The sequence below is a fragment of the Ambystoma mexicanum genome, chromosome 5q (genome assembly GCF_040938575.1).
Source record: "Ambystoma mexicanum isolate Mex_15411 chromosome 5q, UKY_AmexF1_1, whole genome shotgun sequence".
Taxonomy (NCBI): Eukaryota; Metazoa; Chordata; class Amphibia; order Caudata; family Ambystomatidae; genus Ambystoma; species Ambystoma mexicanum.
This window is the reverse complement of record NC_090933.1, coordinates 152464305-152487797: the sequence shown is the minus strand read 5'-3', so window position 1 is coordinate 152487797 and position 23493 is coordinate 152464305.

Here is a 23493-nt window from a genome sequence, read left to right as displayed (position 1 = left end):
ACAGATATAGTGTTCTTCAGGACACGTGTAATTTAGTTTATGTACGAACATTTCAGGACACCAATTGTGTTCTTAGAACAGTTTCAATTGGGTAGCGAACACTACGAACAGGTATAGTGTTCTTCTGGACACCTCCATTTTCGTTTACGTACGAACATTTCAGGACACCAATAGCGTTCTTAGAACAGTTTGAACTTGCTAGCGAACAGTACCGGACAGGTATAGTGTTCTTTAGGACACTTTAATATTTGTTTGTTTACGAACAATTCAGGACACCGCGTGTGTTCTTAGTACAGTTTCATGTTCCTAGCGAACACTACGAACAGTTGTACTGTTGTTCAGGACACACTATTTTCGTTTATTTACGAACATTTCAGGACACCAATTGTGTTCTTAGGACAGTTTTAAGTTGATAGCGAACATTACGGACAGATATAGTGTTCTTTAGAACACTTTAATTTTTGTTTCTTTACGAACATTTCAGGACAACACGTGTGTTCTTAGAACAGTTTCAACTTGCTAGCGAACAGTACGAACAGGTGTGGTGTTCTTCAGGACACCTCCATTTTCGTTTATGTACGAACATTTCAGAACACTCGCACTGTCCGCGGACACTTTTATTGTTTAAAAAAAAAAACAGAAACTATTCACAATACAATATAAAAATTAAACTTTATTTAACATATATTAATAATTTATGACAGAGAAGGTGAGGCAGAAACAGAAACAAAAACAGGAGAATTTGGGGTTTCAACATGATTGGTATTAGGTGAAGAAGGGATGGAAATCTCATCAAAACGTTTTGGATTATGGAGAGGGTTTGGGGATAATTGACTGGGATATGGTGAGGAAGTACATGTGGGGCAATGGTCCGAGGTTTTTGGTTTGAAATGATTTTCTACAAAAGTTTTTAAATTATTAAAATTAGCCAACAATACATCCATTTTTTCTTCTATATTGTGAAGACTGTTATCCATAACAGGGTTTTCTGAAGTTTTTTCTATTCTGGTATGCTCTGTACACAAAAATAATATATATGTTAAATGTATATATAAAAAAAAAAGGTTTATATTATAAAGTGTTTACCATTAGTTTCACTATCTTGTGACATTTCTTCATGTGGGAAATTGTCCTCTAGCCATTCCAGAGTACTAGACATTTCTGTGAGAAAAAAAAAAGATAATATATTTTTTAATCTAATACAGAAAGTTTATAACTATATGAGTAAAATGTAAAATGAAGTACACTTACTATTTCTGGTAAGATAAGCCCTATGTATTCAGTGGGTCTGGTCTTGTTCTCAGTTCTGTTGTGTCTGTGAGGTAATTATGTTGGAAGCCAATTTATCTTCTTGTGGTATATTCCATTTCAGAACATATTGTATTTAAATGAATGGTTAGTGTGTTACATATATTGGTTAGATTTCTTATGTATTACTATATATAATGTGTTTGTGTGCTGCTTTTTGAATTTGTTAAATGTTCCTATATTATGATATAACAATCAAACATACCCCCCCACACCCCCCACAGTTTTTAGGTAGTGGTACTGTTCTCCGTTGTGCTACTAAAAAACTATGAAATTCAGTGAAAAAACTTTGTTAAAGGGACGTTATGGTTAAGTTGCGCTACTAAAAACCTATGAAATTCAGTGAAAAAAACTTTGTTAAAGGGACGTTATGGTTAAGTTGCGCTACTAAAAACCTATGAAATTCAGTGAAAAAACTTTGTTAAAGGGACGTTATGGTTCCAAGTAAAACCGAAAAACCCTTGAAATTCGCCAAATATGGTAAGCTAAGCAACCATAACTGGTGCCACCACCGCGCACTGCTAAGACTAACACCCAGGACATCAAAGATGACATCACAAATGTCATTGATGACATCACTGATGACATCACATGTGTATGTACTTCTCATGAAATATGTGTAGAAGGGATTCTTATTATGTTGCGAAAAAAGTGTCAAGAATCATTGCAAGAAATATACCCTAATAAGTGCATTGAACGATGCATTGATATAAATAGCATCCTATTATGGGGTTCTATCTAGTATACTAAGCTACTCATACAGAAACATAACATTGTGTGCAGCGTACAAGATGAAGGTATGATATTCGGAATGTTAATATGTTGAATAATGAAATGATAATTGATTTCTTAATAGATTTTTGTGTACTGTGAAATATGTAATAAGTAGCTAATAAAACCCATGTATTACATAATTGCATTACTATAGACAACACACAAAGACACAAGAACACATACCAGTATGGGTATATACAGGGAAAGTGAAGTTAGCAAAAAAGCACAAGTAGTAGCAGAAACAATTCATAACTTAACTGATTAGTTTCATGCAAATAAATGATTGCTCTGTTTCAAAGCTGCTATTTACCCCATGTATGTGTATCACTTGATGTGATTGGACCCTAAGGAAAGTAGTGTGAGTACAATGTATACAAATATGACCATATAGAGGGAAAGTACAGCCATAAAAAAAAACAACAGAACTATCAGAAAGTGCTCATAAGTCTAGTGATTATCTTTATGCACAAAAAGGATTGCTGTCTTTCAAGCTTGTGTTTTCCCATATGTATATGTTTCATATGATGTGACTGTACTCTAAGGGAATTATTGTAAGAACCTACTAGAAGGATATGTCTACAAATAAAATAAAATTCTTAATTTCTGACTGTTACTGAAGAAAACCATGTGGCCTAGATATGTCAGCAAAAGAAAAAATAGTGAGCCAGACATGTGATGTCATCAGTGATGTCATCAATGACATTTGTGATGTCATCTTTGATGTCCTGGGTGTTAGTCTTAGCAGTGCATGGTGGTGGCGCGAGTTATGGTTGCTTAGCTTACCATAACTGGCGAATTTCAAGGGTTTTTCGATTTTACTTGGAACCATAACGTCCCTTTAACAAAGTTTTTTCACTGAATATATATATATATATATATATATATACATATATATATATATATATATATATATATATGGTTGTGGCCCTACTAGGTCTTGTGCCATTCGGCCGTGCAAGTGCATAGAGGAGAAGTGCAGGGGAGGGTGATAGAAGGGGGAGCAGAAGAGTGGACAAGTGCTTGAGAGGAAAGTGCTAAGGGAAGCCAGGAGAAGAGCCTCAGACTAAGTGCTAGTACAGGATTATATTGTAACTGTTATCTATTAATTATGCAAATTGTCTGATCTTTTGTATAAGAGATGTAACTTTGTTGAACACCACAAAGAGTTGTATGTTTTCATTTTCACAGAGCAGACTAACCCTTTAGTCCATTTTCATGTAATAAACTCGCTTTTCTGTTAACCTGCACTCTTCTAAATTTTTGTGTCTTATCAGGAGAGTGGAAGGAGGGGACACTTAAGACCCCCTTGCCCTTATTTATATTCTCCTTGGGTGGGACTAGTCATGGCTGCTTCAGGTCCAGGGCCCCGGCCCTGGGGCACTAATGCGGGAACACCTCTGAGAACTATGACCCCTTTCGTCCACAATATCCCTGGGTGCTGCTACATTCCTGTGCACACCCATGTATAGCAAAACCAGGGGCACCAAAGACTCCATTTTGTAATACTTAGACTCCATTTGCAAATAGCAAAAAGACATTCAGATTTCACTCCAGCCTGCAGCCGTCTCCGTCAAGCACGCACAACCAATGCGGCTCTCCCCCCACCTCCTCCCGTCCCCCATCCACATAACCACTTGGTTCCCATGAGAAGGCTGGCAGCAGCAATGCAACAAAACCCACACTGTATCACTTGCCGTCCGACTCCCTCCATTGATTCGGATGCAGCCCTGACAGAGAGAGCCAGGGCTATCTGTCTCTGTAAATCTGCCTTGCACCCCTCAGACTCTGGCCATAAAAATATAATCCTTGTGTACCCCAGAGCAAAGTCAACAAGGACCCTTAAATCAGTGAACGCAACTTCTCTTCTGACTTACATGAACGTAAACATGCCTCCTCATCGTGTGCAAAATTAAATAAACTTGCTGATAACCTAAGAAGGCTTATGAGTAAACAATGTAAATACATGTACGTGTGCAACTTTAAGTTCTTATGCTATCCTGTTATATTGAAAGCAGAATATATGTCGACTTATAATGTTGAAATGTCCACAAGACTAATTTTAATCTCATGACAAATAACGGACAATAGAGCTGTGCAAGCTCACACAATGCTACCTCACCATTGATAACACAGAATGTAATTGTATGTACGCTGTTAGAAAATACCATATGAAGCTCAGTCGCCCTTGGCTGCCATTGTTGTGTGATTACTTGTCAGCAATTCCTCCCTTACCATTCCCTGTTTTGCTGTTATAACATTGTCCAGCCGCATAGAGATAAAAGTATGCCTTAAGTCTATTTCATTTAATTACAAATCAGCTAGCTGCATGTAAAACGGTATCCTGTTACGTGTAAATATAAAGGCCTCCAGTCATCATATAGTGTGGGACTAAAACCGTGAAAGGGGGGGCCTCAGCCCATCTCTGACCACCTTGGTATCACAAAGAGTTATGCTGTTTTGGACATCTAGTTTCTGAAGCCCCTCCAAGAAAGTGCACGGCTGAGATGAAATGTATCTTTTGTATCTTTTGTAATCCAGTCGACACAGCCGTATATTCCAACCTTCCCAATGTCAACATTGAGTGAACACCCCTGACTATGCATTAACCCCATAACCCCCACCCCCCGACCTAGAATTTGACTATGGCTGAACAAGAGAGTGATACTTTTGATAGAAACATATGATTCATGTTCAGTAATGAATAAGCATGCTTCAAGGCCTTCTTTTCACACGTGCACATTTCTGGCCTGGCTGTCGGACGAACTGGTCATGAGTATGAATGGATGAGAATGTGTGGCCACAAGGGCAAAATGTTGCAAGGGTAGGATATCAAAGTTTCAACAGCGGATTCAGAACTGATGAGCCCATCTGAACGTTTGACCCCGCACACCACATCATCTCGTCACGTGCCCATGGACGAATCAGCCATCACCGACCATATAGCACCCATAGGTGCCACCTCTTAGTGTCCAATCCCAACCAAACCTGTGCCCCTTAGGCCTTCCCCTTGATGATGTCGCAAAATGTGTATAAAAGCCAATTGTAACATGTTTTCTACAGAGTGCTCTCTGTGTGAGCAGAGTAGATTCTGTTTGCCCTAACTTTAGATAAAAAGCCTGTAATCATACTCTCACTTGGTCTTGGTCTTATTCCCTCCTGGGATCTACCTTTATTGACTCTGTTGGGTACTTCACCAGCAGGCCTGGGGGTCTCTCACCTTCACAGGTTTTCGGTTTACCCTTCTACATTTGGTGACCCACAATGTGATCCACAGGCCATCCGAGAAGCTGGGGGTTTTCCTTGCCGCACACCCGGCTACTGCACCTATATACAGTGATCAGTCCACCTGCACACAAAAAGGGGTTCACAGGTGACTTTTGAAGGCCTGCCTTATTTCCTGGGGTAAGGTGCCACAGCCCAGCTGTGAAGGCGATTGGAAGAGGCGCAGCTTAGGAGAGCTTTGGAGGAGGCATATTATGTGAGCACATTTTGCGGGGGAAACTGCAGGGAGAGGGGAAAATGATTATTTCGGATTAATGGGGATGTGTGGGATTGATTGGAGTCAGAGAGGTAGTAGAGGTAGAATAGGAGTCAGAGAGGCAATTGTGCGTGCAAAAGGAAACACATACAATTGGCAATTGTTCTATGTTGTATGACCTTTTTTCCATTATTACTTGGTTTATTATTTTCTTTTCCTATTGGTAGTCGATTAGTGAAGGGGATATTCTTGTAGTCGAGGAAAGACAGCCTTGTGGTAGAGAGCGATGAATTTGCGGTCCATTATATGAAGGACACACAGCACTTCCCTGCTCTGACAAGGGGTGAGTGCAGGGGTACACTGTTTCTGTCTCGAGGGGAGGAGATTTGAGAAATGAGGAACTATGGTATAAATGATTGTGTTTTTATTGAAGCTGTGTCAGTCTTATCTGTTGGAGTGTTGGTGTGGACTAGGTATAGCTTAGAGTGAGGTGATTGAGAAGTGAGTGAAGAAGAGGTGAGTGATTATTGAAGTGTAAAAAGGTGGGAGTTGGTTTTGTAAAGAGTTATAGTATTTATTAGAGTGCCTCTGTGACATTTCTATTTTGTGGAACCGAAAAGAAGTATGGGGGCTCCACTAGGACACTTGTGTCAATCATTTCCATGCTCTAAGGCAAAGATCCTGAAGTACCACTGTGAGAATGTTCAAGGAACGAAGGTAGGATGTTTAAATCTTGGCTCAAAGAGGATAGCCATGACCAGAGTATTTATGAGGATATGTATATGTATTTTGCAGAAATATACAAAGGGAAAACATTGGAAAATAGGCACAGCATTCTCAAGTTGTGGAAGTTATTTGAGGATTCAGGAAAAGCCTTTGAAGGCAATATTGAGTCAGCAAGGCTGGTAAATGCATACACCAAATCCCCCACTACCCGTATGATTGCTTTCCCACACAGCCTAGTGCAGGATATACTAATCCCAGTATTCCACCCCTGTTGAGCCTAGAAGGGAATTAAGAGCAGCTCTGGTCAATAGAATATGGGAACGATTATGGATTGGGATAGAGAGAGAAATGCGTTGGGATTTAGAAGTGTTGAAAAGGGCAGAGGAGCAATTAGCACATGCAGTGGAGTAAAGCAGGGAGGGGCAGGGTGTGGACACAGGCCTGGATCAGTGGAGATCGAACAGGTTCTGTTTAAAATTGATAGCACGGTTATTAGAGATGTCAAGGTGGACCCAGACGAGGAAGGTCTCAGACTAGATTGGATACCAGAAGTCTTGGCACAGGGAATGGCATGCTATGGCAGTGTAGGCTACAATTCAGTGAATACTAGATAATACAGAAGCAGAAGTAGCAGAAGAGGAAGAATGGGTAACAGATGAGGAACAGGGGGAAGCATCAAGAGGTACGAGGGAGATTACACCATGGGGAGCACGGCTTAGGAGGTGCCATGGCAGATGAGTGACTGTCATGAAATGTAAAAATGGAAGAGATGGCTCAGGCAAAAGTGAAGGAAATGCTGTTCCTGCTATTACAGAAGGGACTGGGAATTGCATTTTATGTAACGTGGCCACATGGATACATGGATACATATTTTTTAATGAAAACACTACCCTGGCTCTCTGCAGGGGTGGGGAAGTGGATTTATTCCCTGAAAGAACAGACAGCATGGGTAATGTTGGCCGTAGAGATATGAAAAGGTTGTTTGCCGCTCTATTGGGGGAGCAGGTAGATGATGTCCAGGGGAGCAGCTGGATGCACATGATCATGACAGCACACCCTTTAATAATTGTCGGACACGTGTATGGGCAGCTTTAAGAAATGTGTACCCAGACACGCCAGATGTCAACTCAAAAATGGCTCAGTCTATGAAGGTGGATAATGATCTCGCCTTGTATGTTCAGCGGATCAGGGAAATGTGGCAAGCCGAGACAGGTGAGGCATGGGATAGAAATGTTACAATAATTTATCATATGCTAAAGAATGATTTAGATAAGGTAATGGGAATGGAAGCAAAAGGATGGGCTGAAATTCAAGCACACATAGTGCATCATTGTAGAAGAAGGCAGAAAAAAGAAAAATAAACCGACAGAATAGGCACAGAAAGCTGAAGCAAAGCTAATACAGAAGAAACTAGCCAAGCTAAGTCAAGAAGAGGCAAGGATTACGAGCTCAACTGAACAACAGCAGGGACAGCGATGGAAGTGTGAACAGAATATGGTACAGGGATGGGCAGGTGAATGCAACACAGATAGAAGGGAGATGGGAAGATTTCAGAGGGGCAGAGATGGTTTTCAGAGAAGAGGATCAGTTGGATTCAGAGGGATGACGCCTAGGTTTGGAGGACCGTTTGGAGGTCACTGTTGGTCTTGTGGAAGGATGGGGCATTTAGTGTGGGATTTCAGGAGTAGATCACCATATTTCTATGGTACTCACATTAACACAAGCAGATCAGCAGGTAGGTTTGCATAGTTGGAGGCTGCATTTGTTATGAGGGATGACATCATCCCTCATAACAAATGCAGCTTCCAACTATGTCATATTCCCCAGGATCTGTACAGCCACAGCTAGCACAAGCGGTTCAGTACCCAGCGCCGGAAGCTGCACAGACCTTCGCACAACAGCTAGCTGTACCAGCACAGGCACATGTACAATCCTGGAATAAGAATACTCTACCCCACGGTACATTGACGCACTATACTGGAGCGAGCATCTTAGGAGGCAATCCATTCCCACTCCTGGGTATGAGCACCTATCCATACTAGGACAGCCCACAGGGAACTCGGAAATGTCCAGTCCTGTTCATTACCAACAATCCAGAATTTGAACCCCAGGTAGGTGTGACGATAGGAGACTGTGGGCCTCATTACACGGATGGCGGTAAGGATTTGCCGGTACCGGTAAAATACCGGTACCGGTAAATCCTTACTGCCTTACTACGGGGTCCCTTTGCGGGTTGGGGAATTTAACGCCTGCTTTTTGCAGGCGTTAAAAACCAACCCGCAAAGGGACCCAGGGAGCTAATTACGGTACTGCAATTTGCGGTACCTTAATTAGCGCCTTCCCCATTCCGATTGAGCCCTATGGGGCAAAAATGGGAATGGGGAAGGGCAATGGTGGAAGGGGGAATTACCGCCCCGCTAACCTTGGAATTGGGCGGTAATTCCCCTTTCCGCCAAGGCGGTGCCGGTATTTTACCGGCATGAACCATGGCGCTAATAGCGCCATGGTTCTCCGCCATCCGTGTAATGAGACCATGTACCTTTACTTTTATGGTTGATACAGGGGCAACTAAACCTTGCATCAAGGAAGGTAAGTTTCCCTTGTCAGGAAGAATGATGGGCAAGCAGGGATTCTCTGGGGCTATTCTGTCAGTTCCATATGCAGAATATCTCCTTATTACAGTAGGTACACAGGATTTGTCAACTCCTTTGTTGCATTGTGCAGATATCCCAGTGAATCATTTGGGCAGAGATCTCCTGGGTAAGTTGAATGTGATGATCTCGTTCTCTGAGAAAAGTATAGTATGCTCAATACCAGGTTTGTATCCCACTAGGACAATAGCGCTTATGCAAGCATGTTATAACTTCAGCGCAGTACGTTGGGTGCCTGTATATCCAGCCCTCTTCCTTTACAGGGTAACGATAGTGCTAGGATACGTGCCTTAGATTCGAGATAAAGCACTGCACGTGCCTGCTGGGTTTTTATTTCGACCTGCTGTCCCACAGCTACTGTTATTACTTTGCAACTAGAAGCAGTGATTAGGAAGCAGGACAAGGTTGTTCTTTTAGTCACAGGTGAGGAAGGAGAGGAATGGTGCACAATTCTGTGTATAGATCCAATGTTGCCATTAAGGGCGTGTCTGACAAACAGTTGTTCGAGGAAATCGAAAGCACCGGGGCAATGATAGCTGAGATTTGCATACCTTGCAAGATTACGATGGAGCATAGAGAGTGCCACAGACTATACCGATTGTTAGACCCATATTGCCACCATTGCAGGAAGTTTTGGAGAAAGTACCTAACCATCTATGGACTGTATACCCGTGACATTGGGCTATTGAAAAGCATAGCCGTAGTACAGATAAAGTTATATCCAGGTGGGATACTGCATGAGTCAGGCAATACCCCTTGTCAAGGGAGGCCGCTGGAGTGATCTATGATACTATCATTGTGGCAACAAGGTATAAAACAACTATCAGTTTCACCTTTCTATACAGTCATACATGCCAGTAAAGAAAGCACATGGGTCAAGTTGGAGGATTGTACAGTATTTATACCCGTTGAATAATATCGTTGAGGGAGAATTTCCAGTGGTTCCGAATCCTGCTACCATTCTCTGCAATATTGCTAATGGAGCGACCCATTTTACTGTAATTGATTTTAAAAATGCATTTTTCGCAGTTCCCTTGCACCCTGATTCCTAATATCTTACTACGTTAATGGATTGTGGACATAGATTTCAGCACATCAGATTACTGCAGGGGTATTGTGAGTCCCCTAGTATCTGGCATTTCGGTGCTGGACGGCCCTTGTGGGCGGGACAAAGACTGATATGCAAATGGGTTTTCCTCCTTTGTTAAAAGTACAGTGAGCTAAAAGCGATGGTTGCAGCCTCTCAAAGTGGGAAAAAAACACAAAACAGCTTATTTTGCCATGTTCTTTCTAGAGAGGGGTGACTGCTGCCTTTTTTGTACCCCTAGTATCTTTATTAGGGTGGTACAAATGGATTCAGGGAACGCACACGGGCCAAAAACAGTGATCCAGTATGTGGATGATTTGCTAAGGTTTAGCTTCGCAATGGAACAGTGTCCAGAAGACAAAATAATTCTTCTCACTCTGTTCGCCAACAAGGGTTACAAGGTGGACACAGTGAAATTGTAGTATTTCCAGCAAGAGGTAGTGCACCTATGGCAAGTAATATCAGCAGCATGATGGAAAGTAATTCCAGAGAGAGCAGTCACTGTGAGAAACGCGTCATAGCCAGTTACTGTTAAGCAAATGCAACGATTCCTAGGGCTCTGTAACTATTGTAGGTCATGGAACTTTGACTACTCTAGCTACACAAGACCCCCCTGCATTTCCATATATTCTGATTTGGCCTACGTTGCAGCCACAGTGCACGCAAGACCCCTATTGCAAGGAATTAAGGAAGCGCAGAAAGTGAAGAGTTTAATAAGCTGGATGGAAGAAATGATCACATGTTTACAGTACCTTGAACTGAGATCAGTAATGCTCCAGTCTTAACAACACTGGAATATAGGAAACAATTTTTCTTACTTTCGCACTTTAATGGTCAAGTGTTGATGGTTGTCCTCACACAACGGACATCAATGGGATACAAACCCTTGGCTTATTTTAGCAGACTCTGATCTCCAGGGATGCAGGGCCATTTTCCTTGTGAGCAAGCTTTAGTGGCAGCACATTTTGCAATCCAGAAATCTTCAGCCATTACTATGGGCTGCCCTTTAACCTTATACGTGGAGCATGCAGTTTTTGCAATCTTGGAAAAATCTAAATCAACCCTTACTACCCAGAAAGCCTTAGGGTATGGGGTTATATTATCATATGTATCCATACACCCAGTAAGGTTTTACACTGTCAATCCTGCAACATTCTTAGTTGAGCCAGTGCAACCATATGAGATAGTGCATGATTGTGCATCCTATGAGGTAGAAGCAGTCAACACTCTGAAAGTCAGGAAGGATGCACTTGAAGAAGGGGGAGTTCTCTTGCACGCACGGTTGACTAGATGGCATAGTAGAGGATTTAAGAGGTCTGACGCATTACTTTCCTGAATAATTGACTTGTTAACCATGCCAGCAACAGTAGCTGCAGTGAAGCGTGCTGTTTATACTAACAGTCCTGACCCAAATGCTTTCAGTAACGATATAGCAACCAAAGCAGTGGAGGAAGCCATGTATTTGGAAATGTCAAATTCCCCAGCAACCCCAGAATTAGTAAGGCAGCAGGTACAGATACCAATGCTATACTATTCTGTACCCTTAATTCAGATTATTGAATTAAAAGATAAGGCTTTGAAACAGGAACATGAGTTGTGGAGTAAGAGAGGGTGTTCTTTATCACCTACTGACTTCATTTAGAGACAGGATATGACCAGTAAGGTAGTAGTAGAGGAGGTCCTAAATATAGCCTGCACTCCAGTCGCCCATTTTGAAGTACCAGGAATGTTCACACCGAGATATGTGACGTATGATGAGCAAATAAACCAGCAGAGAGCCGCAGTGGGGCTCTGCACCGTACCTATTAGAAGAACAATATCTATTGAAGTACCAATAAACAACTGCCCATGAGCAATAAGGTACCCATTGTGAAAACCCTACCAGCAAAGGAAACAAAATGAAGATTGTTTAAGTACTGAACCGGACGAAACCAGAAAATCCTTAATGGAGGGTGAATGGTGACGTCATGAGAGCCCGGACGGACTCACAGGTAGAACACATGATGAACCAAGAATGACACAAAGAGACAAAAACGCCCTGAGAAAAGAGATTGTGAGCTTAAAGTGATAGAAAGCTATCAAAGAGAGATAAGCTGTAAGCAAAATGAATACAGCCAATCTGTTTACGCCTGTACATATGCTTGGAACCGCAAGAAGCTAAAGAGAACAGTGTGACTTGCTATGCTAAGTAGAAGAATAGAGCGGCAAGCGCCATTGTATATAATCTAACTCAAAATGAAGCACAATATTATAAGTGTGGGTCCACTTTGCATAAAAAGCAGAACCAACTCAGGTTATTACAGGCCAAGCACAAGAAGTTTCATATTCTAGCATCAAGAGAAAAAGGCTGAATCGAAACTCGGCTGAGGCAGCTCGTGCCAGGGAAGCCAAGGTCACATAGATAGAAGCTGTAGATAGTAGCTACTTTAATTAAAGCAAATAACAGAATTCCCTGCCTCTGAAGAATCGAGATAAGAAAGCGGAGGTAGGTTTCAGGGTGAAATGAAAATCAAATGCACAAATGGAAAGAAACGAGGCAAATCCATGGTGTACTAGCACGTGACCAGCCGAGCGAGAGGAGGCACGAGTTCACACCTATGCTTGGCACTGGCACAGACAGACATATCAAAACTTTCCAGGATGAAGGTGCAGTTTTGAAGCCAACCACAGTAACATAATTGACACATTGTTGTTGAAGGGATGATTGATTGTAACCTTAATTGGAGGAAGGCCGGGTAGCTGAGGGGGCACCCTGCACCTGGTTGACCATTCTGTGTGCTGCTAGGCAAAGTGGAGAGTTGTGCATGGGATTGATGCCAACCCAATCACAGTGGACCAAATAATCTAGGGTCCTATGGTTAGTAGAACCAATGAGACGTCATACTTTTAGTGACGTTTGCAGTAGTCATTTATGAAGGAAGGGCTTAGATGCCCACCTGACAGTATTTACCCAATACCCTGACTCCGTTACCATATACAGATATAGCACCTATATTAAAGTTACCTTTTTCCAACCAATAGAATTGCATGTTAACTTTGAGTGTTACATGTCAGATTACGACACGTTTTGAGAATAAAAGTTATGTTTTGTATGAAATCCAAGGGAGTTGAAGCAAGACGGGCTGTCACACTGCTGTCGATTTCCATGTGTCCCTGTTTTTGTACTTGTCATTAAATGGACTCCTCTTTGCCAAACCATTGAGTTGTCCTTATTGATTGGTGTTGGAGTAAGAGACCCTGCAACCCCATCCATCTCGAGGTGCAGCTATCTCGTCTTAAAGTGCTGAAGAGTAAATCCTGACTCTATCGGCCAGCCGGGGGTCTCTCAGTACATAGTGATACCTCAAGAGTTGCTCATGGTTGCACTTGAGCAGCTGCATTACCCTAAGCAGGTTTCAAAGCAGTACATTGCTGTTGATATCCAGTATGATTGGCTCGTCCCAAACCTCCAAGAACATGTAGATCATTTTGTGGCAAACTGCACCCGTACAACACTGAACATACCTTCAGGACATTGAAGGAAATGTTGCCCCACCCTTCAGAGCCCTTCAAGGAGCTTCATATCGACTATATCAAGTGCAGTAATTTTTGTTATTCAATTGTTGTTTTTTTGTCCATTTTCCTGTTGGATTGAGGCTGGACTCACTTGAATGCTAAATCAGCAGCTATAATGTTGGTATGTGAGGTCAATCCTCGCTGGGGAATATGTGATGTCATAATATCTCACAATGGGACTCACTTCTTTAATAGGCTTTCTAAGGAGATTAGTTCCTTTTTGGGAATAAGCACACATTGCATTTGGTGTACCATCCACAAGCCGACTGCATAGATGAAAGACTTAATGGTTTGTTGAAGTTAAAGCTTGCAAAATTATTTCTTTCTATGTACCAAAATGTGATGTTCTGACTCCTGTTTGCACTGTTTAGTCTTAGGAATCAGCCAGGGAAACATCATCATTAGTCCCCATACAGAAATGTGATGGGAGGAGGTGGCACACACCACTTTCACCCGCACGCACAGCCTCTGATGCACACAAGTCTGTGGACATCCTAGGACAAGAGTTTCAGGGCTATCTTAGGTATCTCACCAAAACTGCTCAAGTTATATCTTCACAGATTGGATCTACTTTTCAACAGACGGCTGCATCTGAAAGTGTCAGCCCACCATGCCTACAGCAACCTGATCTCTTCCCCGGGGAGAAAGTATTTATTTGTACTTTTGTTTGCCAACAAACATTTTTTTAAAACATCTTTTTATGTTACCACCATCAGAAGTAGTATTTATGAGGGTACCAGAAATACTAGCTCACCTGGTGGTAAACTCCGAATTTGGTGGATTTCCACCTATCCCTGAATGGCTCCATTAGTTCACTATTACTGTCATATTTGCCACACTTGCAATTTGCAGCCGATAAACAATGTGTTTCAAAGTGCTTCAAGGCAAGGGAGGGAGCAAGGGAAAATAAAATGACATTCTTACAGGCCATGAACAGTAAGGATGTGAAATTAACTATCGTACTCAGTCTGACGACATTTCAGATAGAGCAAGAGCTAAGACATAGGGGGTAATTTCAAGGTTGTAGGTAAGTAACGGTCCTTACCGGCATGGCGCAAATAGCGTGTCCATGTAGTCAATAGCCTGCTAATAGAGGGCTATTATGACTTTGCGGGCACAAGCTTTGCGCCATGCCAGTAAGGGCATTACTGCCATGCCGTTAAAGGCACGAAAAATGCCCTTAGCAGCATCATGCATAGCGCAGATTGCACTACTGGCATGAACCAATGCAGCATTAGCGGTCACCGCTAATAACAGTCACCGTAAATAAGCGGAACCGGAAGTAGCATCATCACACAGGAACGGAAAGGAGCATAGCGGCCATCTTTAAAAACACAATCCATTGCCATCCTCAGCACATAGGACCTGTGGAACTCTGCTGTTTGTCGGAAAATCTTCATCTAAAACACCACAATGCCCAAGGCTGTCAAGAAGGGCGACTCACGCCAGTACAAGGAGCGCTTCAACAAAGACGAGTTGGAGATGCTAGCTGGGACCCTACAGGAACATGCTGAGATAGTGTTCGCACACAGCATGAAGAGGGAGGCCATCATTCGAAAAAAGAGATCTGGGCACTTGTGGTGCAGAAAGTGAGCACAGTTGGGAACACCCCACGCACCATAAAAGACTGCAGGAAGCGTTGGGACGACTTGCAGCTGCGTACATGGAACATACTATCTGCAAACAGGAGCCAGGGAATGGGAATAGGCGGAGGAGCCAGCTCCCCCATCAAGCTATCCTGATGGGAAGACATCTGCACCAGCATGATTGGCATTGAGGGGATAGAAGTTGTTGGAGACATGGAGTGTGGCGCCACAACATCGGCGGATGGAGGTGAGTGTCCTAAGAAAACACTGTAATATAGAGTCTGATGAAAGTCAACCAATATGTCTGTCCAAAGATGCAAGCCATGGCCCAACACACACTCCCAGCAAAGTTGTCTGACGCATCATAGACACATGCAGATGCCTGCAGCAAGGCAATGCTGTACCTGACACATACCACACAAAATGTAAATGCCATAAATCACACTGCATGCAGGCCCCAACAAATATGCATGTCACATACCATAGGTCTTGGCCAACATGAGTGACCCCTACGTATGCCTGCATAACCCACCTATGTATCAAACAACGTGATCATCCAAACTCTAATGCCTATTACCCTCGATTGTGTGGATGATCAATTGTACAAATGTATGTATGATGCCTATCAAAACATAACTCATTCCGTCCCTCTCTTCGACCCCCACAGGCTCAGGCCATAACAGCGATGTCCAGGACTCAACCCCACCAAGAACCACACCCCGGAAGAGGGCCCGGGATGAGGCCAACCGGCCTTCCACCTCGAAGGGCCAACCCAAGGGCCGCCGTGCCCCACCTGTAAAAACATCTCAGATTCCCAAGGCACCGGTGCTGCCGAGGGCCGTTGAGGCGGAAGCGCCAACACCTATTGCACAGCCACAGGAAACAGCCAAGGCTCTACACTTGGCAGAGTCCAGTTCGCCTGGGGAGGTGGCAGCCACAGCACCCCATTGCTGGTGTTGCAATGCAAGCATGTCCTCCAGCTGAAGTATTGATGCTACTATTGGATTGATCTTGGTATGGAAAGGGGTGTGGGTGTGCTCCTTTTGTTCAGTCCCAGACTCCATTGCCTCTACCTGTGCTGATGGTGTGCACCTGTGGCAGTTGGCAACACTGCACATGACATTTAACGGTTGGTCAGTGATGCCGGTATTTACGGCATGCCGGAATCCACTTTTAGCGCCTTCATGATGACGGTATTTGCATGTCCGCTTCACTAGTTTACGGCATGCCGCTATTGCCTGTATGATGGGCCGCGTGCCCACGCTCATGCCGCTATTAGCGGCACCGTTATTTACGGTGCCGCTAATAGCGGTTTGGCTGGTCAGAATAGCCCGGAGTGGTAAGCGATGCTGGTAATCCTTTACCGGCATTGTTTATCCCTTACCTCCAAACTCGGAATGACCCCATTGATAAGGAAGGGAGGGGGAGAGTGGGAAGGAAATGGAAACAGACAGGCATCTACCGTACTAGGCCTGACGACATTTCTGGTAGAGCTGGAGAAAACAAAAGGTGAGGAAGAGGAGTGCAGAACAGAGGGGAGGAACAAAACAAGCGACTATTGTACTAGGCCTGACAACATTTCAGATAGTGCTGGAGGGGAGGAAATGAGTAAGGGGAGGGGGGAGGAGACAGACGAAGTTGTTATCATACTAGGTCTAGAGACAATTCTGATAGAGTAAGTGAACAGAAGAAAGTAAGGGGAGGAGGGGAGGAGATAGGAAAAGGGAGAAAGAGAGAGGAGGAGAGAACGGAGAGTAAGCAGTCAAAATGAGTGGAGAAGCATGAGGGGAGAGTGAATACAATTGCAGAAGTCAGTAGTAAGACATAACGTTGCAAGCCTGGATACAAGATGAAGATTGGAAAAGCATGATCCAGGGCCACCATGAGAAAGGGCGACACACTGTGAATCAATGAAGTCCAAAGCTTGTTGCTTTGAGTCTCCATACTGTTATATCTTGCCACATTGGCATTTTTCTTTGCCAGAATGTTCCTAATATCGCTTAGTTGCTTTGAATCTCGCCACTTTTGTATCTTGCACACTTGCATTTTCCTTCCCAGAGTGTTCCTTATATTAGGTTGGCTACCTGGGTCTTAGTATTTTGCCACACTTGATTTGCTATCAGATCCCGACAATGCTGCATTCTGTCATGCCTTCATATTGCCTCCTGAGTACTCACAATTTGGGTTTGCTACTTTGAATCTCACCACTGTGACACTCTGCCATACTTCTGTTCTGCCAACTAGAATCTTACTGATGTAAGTGTGCCACTCTTGATCTCTCCTGAGGGTTATTTTGCTGCCCTCTCATTCCACCTTTGGTAGGCACTGCAGGGTCCAGGATCCTATGTTCACCCATTCATAACTAGGTAAATCTGCCTTGACCTCCTTCCTCCTCCCCTTAGGACTCAGAAAAAGTAACTCCTACCCTCTCTCTAAGTTAACACCTCCAAATTATTGACCTCTGACCATGGCTAACAGCTCTGAAATGAAAGGGGTCAATTGGCTCACCAGAAAGGCCCCTGTTCACCCAGTCAGACACCATCCTAGCATTACTCCACACCCCTCCCAATGGAGTACTTAAGACAAACAATGACCCACATACTCTTCCAGCGAGTCTTCCCTTCCCTTGGCACCACTTCAACCATCCACCTCACATAGGTTGTCTTTCCAACTCATTTGCTCCCACCAGGCCTTTCCCACTTTTGACCTCTCCACTTCCACTATCCCACCAGCATCATTAGCCTACCAGGTCGGCATCCACCCCATTCAGACTCTTGCTTTGCATCACTAAGCATCACATCTGCAATCCTTGCATCCACCCCCACTTGGCTGACCCTCCAACTCTTACCCACATGCCCCCAGCTCCCTCAAAATTCCCGAAGATTAGGCACATCACCTCCTACACTATTCCTAGCGAGTAAAACTCCCTCTACCTACCACCTAGACATGAAAATAATACTCACACCTACACTCTCATCTCCTCCCTACACCCCTTAACACAGATAAATTGACCCTTAACATGCTAGATAGCCCACAAGACCCACATGCCAAGCACTCCTCCCCATGCGCCATTCGGAAACTGTCACTGGACTCCCCTCTCCCGACTGGAAATCCAACCCCATCTCAGAGATGTTCCAGTCCCTGTTTCCTACACCAACACTGCACAGTCCATGCCCACTAAGGCCCATGGCCCTAGCACCTGGCACACTCATCCACACCCTCACCTGCATACACTCCCATCCCTTGCAACCACACTTCCATCTGGCACTTACAGAACTCCTCTACCTTCTCAGCATTCACCACACATCCACTAATAATGCGTAGGGCCTCTGTCCTCTCACCCTCCATTAGATACAAACTGTCTTCCCCTATGGAAAACCTCCTACAGACACATTCGAACCATGCAATGACTAGCCAACACCCAGCAGCATTTTCCAGCCCTCCCTCCCCATCAACACCCCTGTCACCACATCAGCACTCACCCTCTCATGCCTCTGCACAGAGCCAACCCTCTGTGGTCACACCTCCTCCTCTCCCAGCACTCACCCTGAAACCAGCCCCCATACTTCAAACAATCAACTAAAAAGTTGTCACAATTGCATTCTCATAAATGCCAGATCTGTCAGAAAAAAGGTCACAATATATACAACCTAATCTCATCAGAACACCCAACATCCTCTTCATCACGGAAACCTGGTTCCCTCAAGACTACCGACCAGCAGCACATGAATCCTTCCCACCGGGTTACAAACGTATTGTCCAAAACAGGCTCTGGGAAGGCAGCATTGCCATCCTTCACAAAGCTTCATATTCTGACGAACAGACCCGTACCTCAGCCTGCAAATCCCGCCTGGTAAAATTCCTGCTCTCACCTTCCTATAGTCACACCTTCTTGCTTTTCTATCATTCCTTGGGTTACAGTAGAAGCTTTGTGGAATCCCTTAGTGACTCCATAACAGTAACTGTGATCTCCGACCCCCATCTCACAATATTAGGGGATTTCAACTTCTGGTTGGACATGCCACATAGCCCAATGACCAGACCACTCATAGATGACCTGGAAACCTTGCTTCTCACACAGCTAGTTTCAGGTCCAACCCACTCTGCTGGTCACACTCTAGATGCAATCTTCAGTTCTCCAGACCTTCTCACCGCTCTATCACCACACCCGCTCATCTGGTCTGACCACTCTGCCATCCTCTTCTCCCTCTCCTCTGTGGACACACCAGACCAATTGACAGAGCTGGGCCACTTACCCATTTCCACCTCTGTAAGGAAATCAAAGTGACTCCTGATCTGGCAGACACCCTACTAGGCTTCCTGAACCCCAACCCCCTCTTTTCAGTTCAGATCTCCATCTCTTTCTCTAACAAACAAGGTCATTCACCCAGATGGTTCAATGCTGCCCTAAAACACTGGAAACCATAAACCATATCCTAGAGCAAAGATGGCGTGCAGACCCTTTGCCATCCAAAAGACTGGCATATGCCTCCCAGCTCAAGACTTAATGGATAGAAAACCAAAAATCCACACCCATTGAGGGAACTCTGCAAGCTCATCTCTGAATACAGTGCCCCTGCCTGCATCATCAACACCCTCAACCACACACAATCCCTATGTGACTCCCTGCCAGACCAGTTCTATAAAATAGCCCAAAAGAGACACATTTCCTTCCTCTCAAAAGACTCCTCACTCTCCACTCATTCCCCCAACCTCGTCCTCAACATCATAATGGACGTCCAGCCTCCCACTGCTCTATACCTTCTCACCATTATCCAACTCAGAATTCCTTAAGCTACCATCACTCAGCTGGGCTTCTCCATCCCCTGGGGACCCATGCCCCTCATCACTGCCAAAGGAAATCTTGACCGCCACCTGTGCCGGCGACCTAGCAATATATATCGTCAAGTCATCACTCATTTCTGTTACTTTCCCAGCAGAATTTAAGAACTTTCATATCAATTGTCCTGACAAACTACAGACCCATCTCAAACAACCACTATATAGCTAAATTAGCTGACTGAGCAGCATACTTACAACTAAGCCTCTTCTCAGAATCAAACAAGATCCTCAAGCCTAACCAATCTGGCTTCAGACCCTTGCTTGGGACTAAATCCTGCCTAGTCTCCAGCTGGGATGATCTTAAGAGACACTCAGACACAGAAGGGTGCACCGTCCTAGTCCCACTTGATCTCTCAACAGTGTTGGACACCATCCACCACTCTATCCTCACCAGGAGACTACACATCCTTGCCATCAGGGATACAGCTCTGAACTGGATATTCTCCATCTTCTTCCCCAGATCACAAATAGTACACATGCCTCTGTTCTCCTCGGCTCCCTGCCCAGTCACCCATGGAGTTCTGCAGGGCGCCCCTTTCTCTCAACTTTGATTTAACCTCTACCTTAGCCCGCTACCTGCACTCATTCAATCCCATGGTCTATCTTGCTACAATTATGCAAACTACACCCAATTCATTTTCAAAATCCCAAACAGCCCCATGTCAGCCTCCCCCGATCTAGCAACCTGCCTCTCAGAGATCGAACACTGGGTGATGGCCAACCAACTTCTACTCAATCCAACAAAACAGAAATCTTGCAATGCAGGAAACCACTCTCTTGCCTCAACGCACCGCTGGCCACCATCCCTAGGCCCATCTTCTCCCTCCTCTAACACAGTAGAAAATCTCAGATGCATTATGGTCTCAGACTTGACCCTATCAGATCACATCAACTCTGTGTTAAAATGATATTACCTACAGATAGACATCCTCCACTGCCTTTGTCCTTACTTGACCTTTCCACATAGAGTCTCTGCCATTGTTGCTTTCATCCTTTCTCGTCTAGAATATGCTAATGCCCTATACCTATGGGCTCCTGCATCACAGCTAAGAAAACTTCAATGAGCACAAAACACTGCCATAAGGCTACTACAAGTGCTAGGCCCCAGAGAACACATCTTCGCCACCCTGCGTGTACTTCACAGGCCTACTATTGGACGGCGATCCTCCTACAAGGTGATGTGCATCACCCACCGAGCTTTCTACAACAAAGGACTAGAATACATGCAGTATACATTCACACACTACAAGCCTAACAGAAACCTCATATCAGGCTCAACACTCCTTCTTGGTCCAAGCCTACACCATCTGGAACTCCCTCCCATTAATCATCTGCTGCATAGAAGGCACTAAAAACCTGTCTCTTCCCTCTTTTGCGGGGAACTCGGACGCACAAGAGGAGTCAGTAAGGGAATCATAACACTCCTTATCATACCTTACCATACCTATATGGTACACACCACTTGACTGAAATGTATATGTTTTAGTCCAGCTTCACAGGACCCTAGTGTGCTGCATCCCACAGAACACAGCTGAGCCCCTCAAAATAAAAAATAAAAAATACTCTGATCAGCTGTTTACTTATCCGCAAACCTTTGATATACGGCCTATTTGTCTTTACCTTGCACCAAATGTACATCACCCTCGACCACTAAGCACTACGTCCCATGGACTACAAGTGAGTCCCACACAAAATGTGGTCCAGCTGTTCACATAACTTGACTCTTTTACCTCTTTGACAATTGGACAGAGCACTCGTCCTCACTCCTGTTTAATATGGGCTGCTGTTAAAGACATAGCCATTCTCTACTTACTTTCTATCTCGCTATAAATGTACACATGCATTTTAACACTCCTTCATTACTTCCAACATAGACTATGGTATTCCGAAGGGCGTTCACCCTCACAGCGCTTAGAGGCCATACCAATGGAAGCAAAAAAGACATATGCTGGGTCTTAGTTTTCAATAATAAGGACACCATTGAGTGTGGAATGCCATCCTCTACAGGGAAACCCAGAATTATGTTATTGCACTGCTGCACTACTAGCGTGGCTACAGTGACTGGTCCTAAAGAGTGCGGCAGTCCTCCAGCAACAGGGTGAATTCCTTATAATCTGCTACAGCCTTATGGTGAAACACATGCTTCTAATTTTGAACAGAAAGACAAACCGATATTTCTCATTGCGGTTCAGGGTGAACCCCTTTTTATAATCAGGCAACCCAAGGGCTGGCACCTTCTTCCAAGCTAAGAGTAAAAAGCCCATTGCACATCAGTCATCTCTGCGAGTACCTATCCATTATCTGGTCCTGGATGTCGACTGCCTGCACCAAACTTAACCCATCCAAGACTTATTTCCTCCTCATCGATCCTGCCTGCTAAAAATACAACTTGTCCACCAATGGATCAATTATAGCGCCTAGGAGAATTTGGTCCTCAAATCCCGGAATAAGCAAACTACTAGGCAGCAGCCTGTCCTTTCAGAAACAAGAAGGTCCAAATGGCCTGGCTCAAAATCTCCATGCTTTGCAAAATCAAACCCTTCATTGTGCCGCAGGACTTCTGGCCTGTAGTGCAGGCCCTTGTGGGCTCACACATTAATGGAGAAAATGCCCTCCTGTCAGGGCCTCCACCTGCTTACTTGCCTCACCTAAAAGCAGTCCATCACAAGGCTCAAATATGTTGGATTTGATGAAAAGTTGTAAAGGTTTAAAAATCTCAACATAACCCAAAATCCATTGGCTGCAATACCCTAATATGCCTAAAAAGTCTCTCATGTTGATCAACAAATTATCCCCATTAGAGAAGGTTAATAGTTAGGTGTGGGGGTGTTTCTTGCAAGTCTGTCCATTGATGGCTCTATAAATATGTGTACACTTATGTACTTGCAGGAAAAGTAAATTAAATGGTTTATATAAGTTTGCAATAGCTGTGACCATCCTTTTGGGTGCAGCTTATGTCAATGTGGTTAGCAAATCAACAGGTTCCATTTTCAGGTTCCCTTTTCTGAGCAAAGATGTCAGTATAGGCACTTAAGCTCAGAGGAATGGCCATTTTTAATATTCAGGGAAATATGAAAGATTGGCCAATGTTCATAATCATTCACTGCGATGCCAAAGCCAACCTACCATGTGCTTGGACGGACCATCATCTTATCACCTTTAGCATCCCCACTAAAACTGCCCTCTCCACCCCTAACATAGCACCTGCCACACTCACTAGGAATAAGCGTAACATAACATGTGCCAAACTTATCTCACTCATCCTCCCTGCCCTTAATGATCTTGCCTCAGTATCTTCGGACCCTAGTGTCTTAGTAGACTCCTACAATCTGACTATCTCGTCGCTCCAGCCAAACTACGTAAACCCAAACCCCGGGCTCACCTTAATTCCGGGTTCACGCCTCAGCTGAGAACCCAACGCAAGGGAAAAAAGGACCCTTGAAAAACGCTGGAGAAGCCACCCGACTGAACCTAATAAAGCAAGTA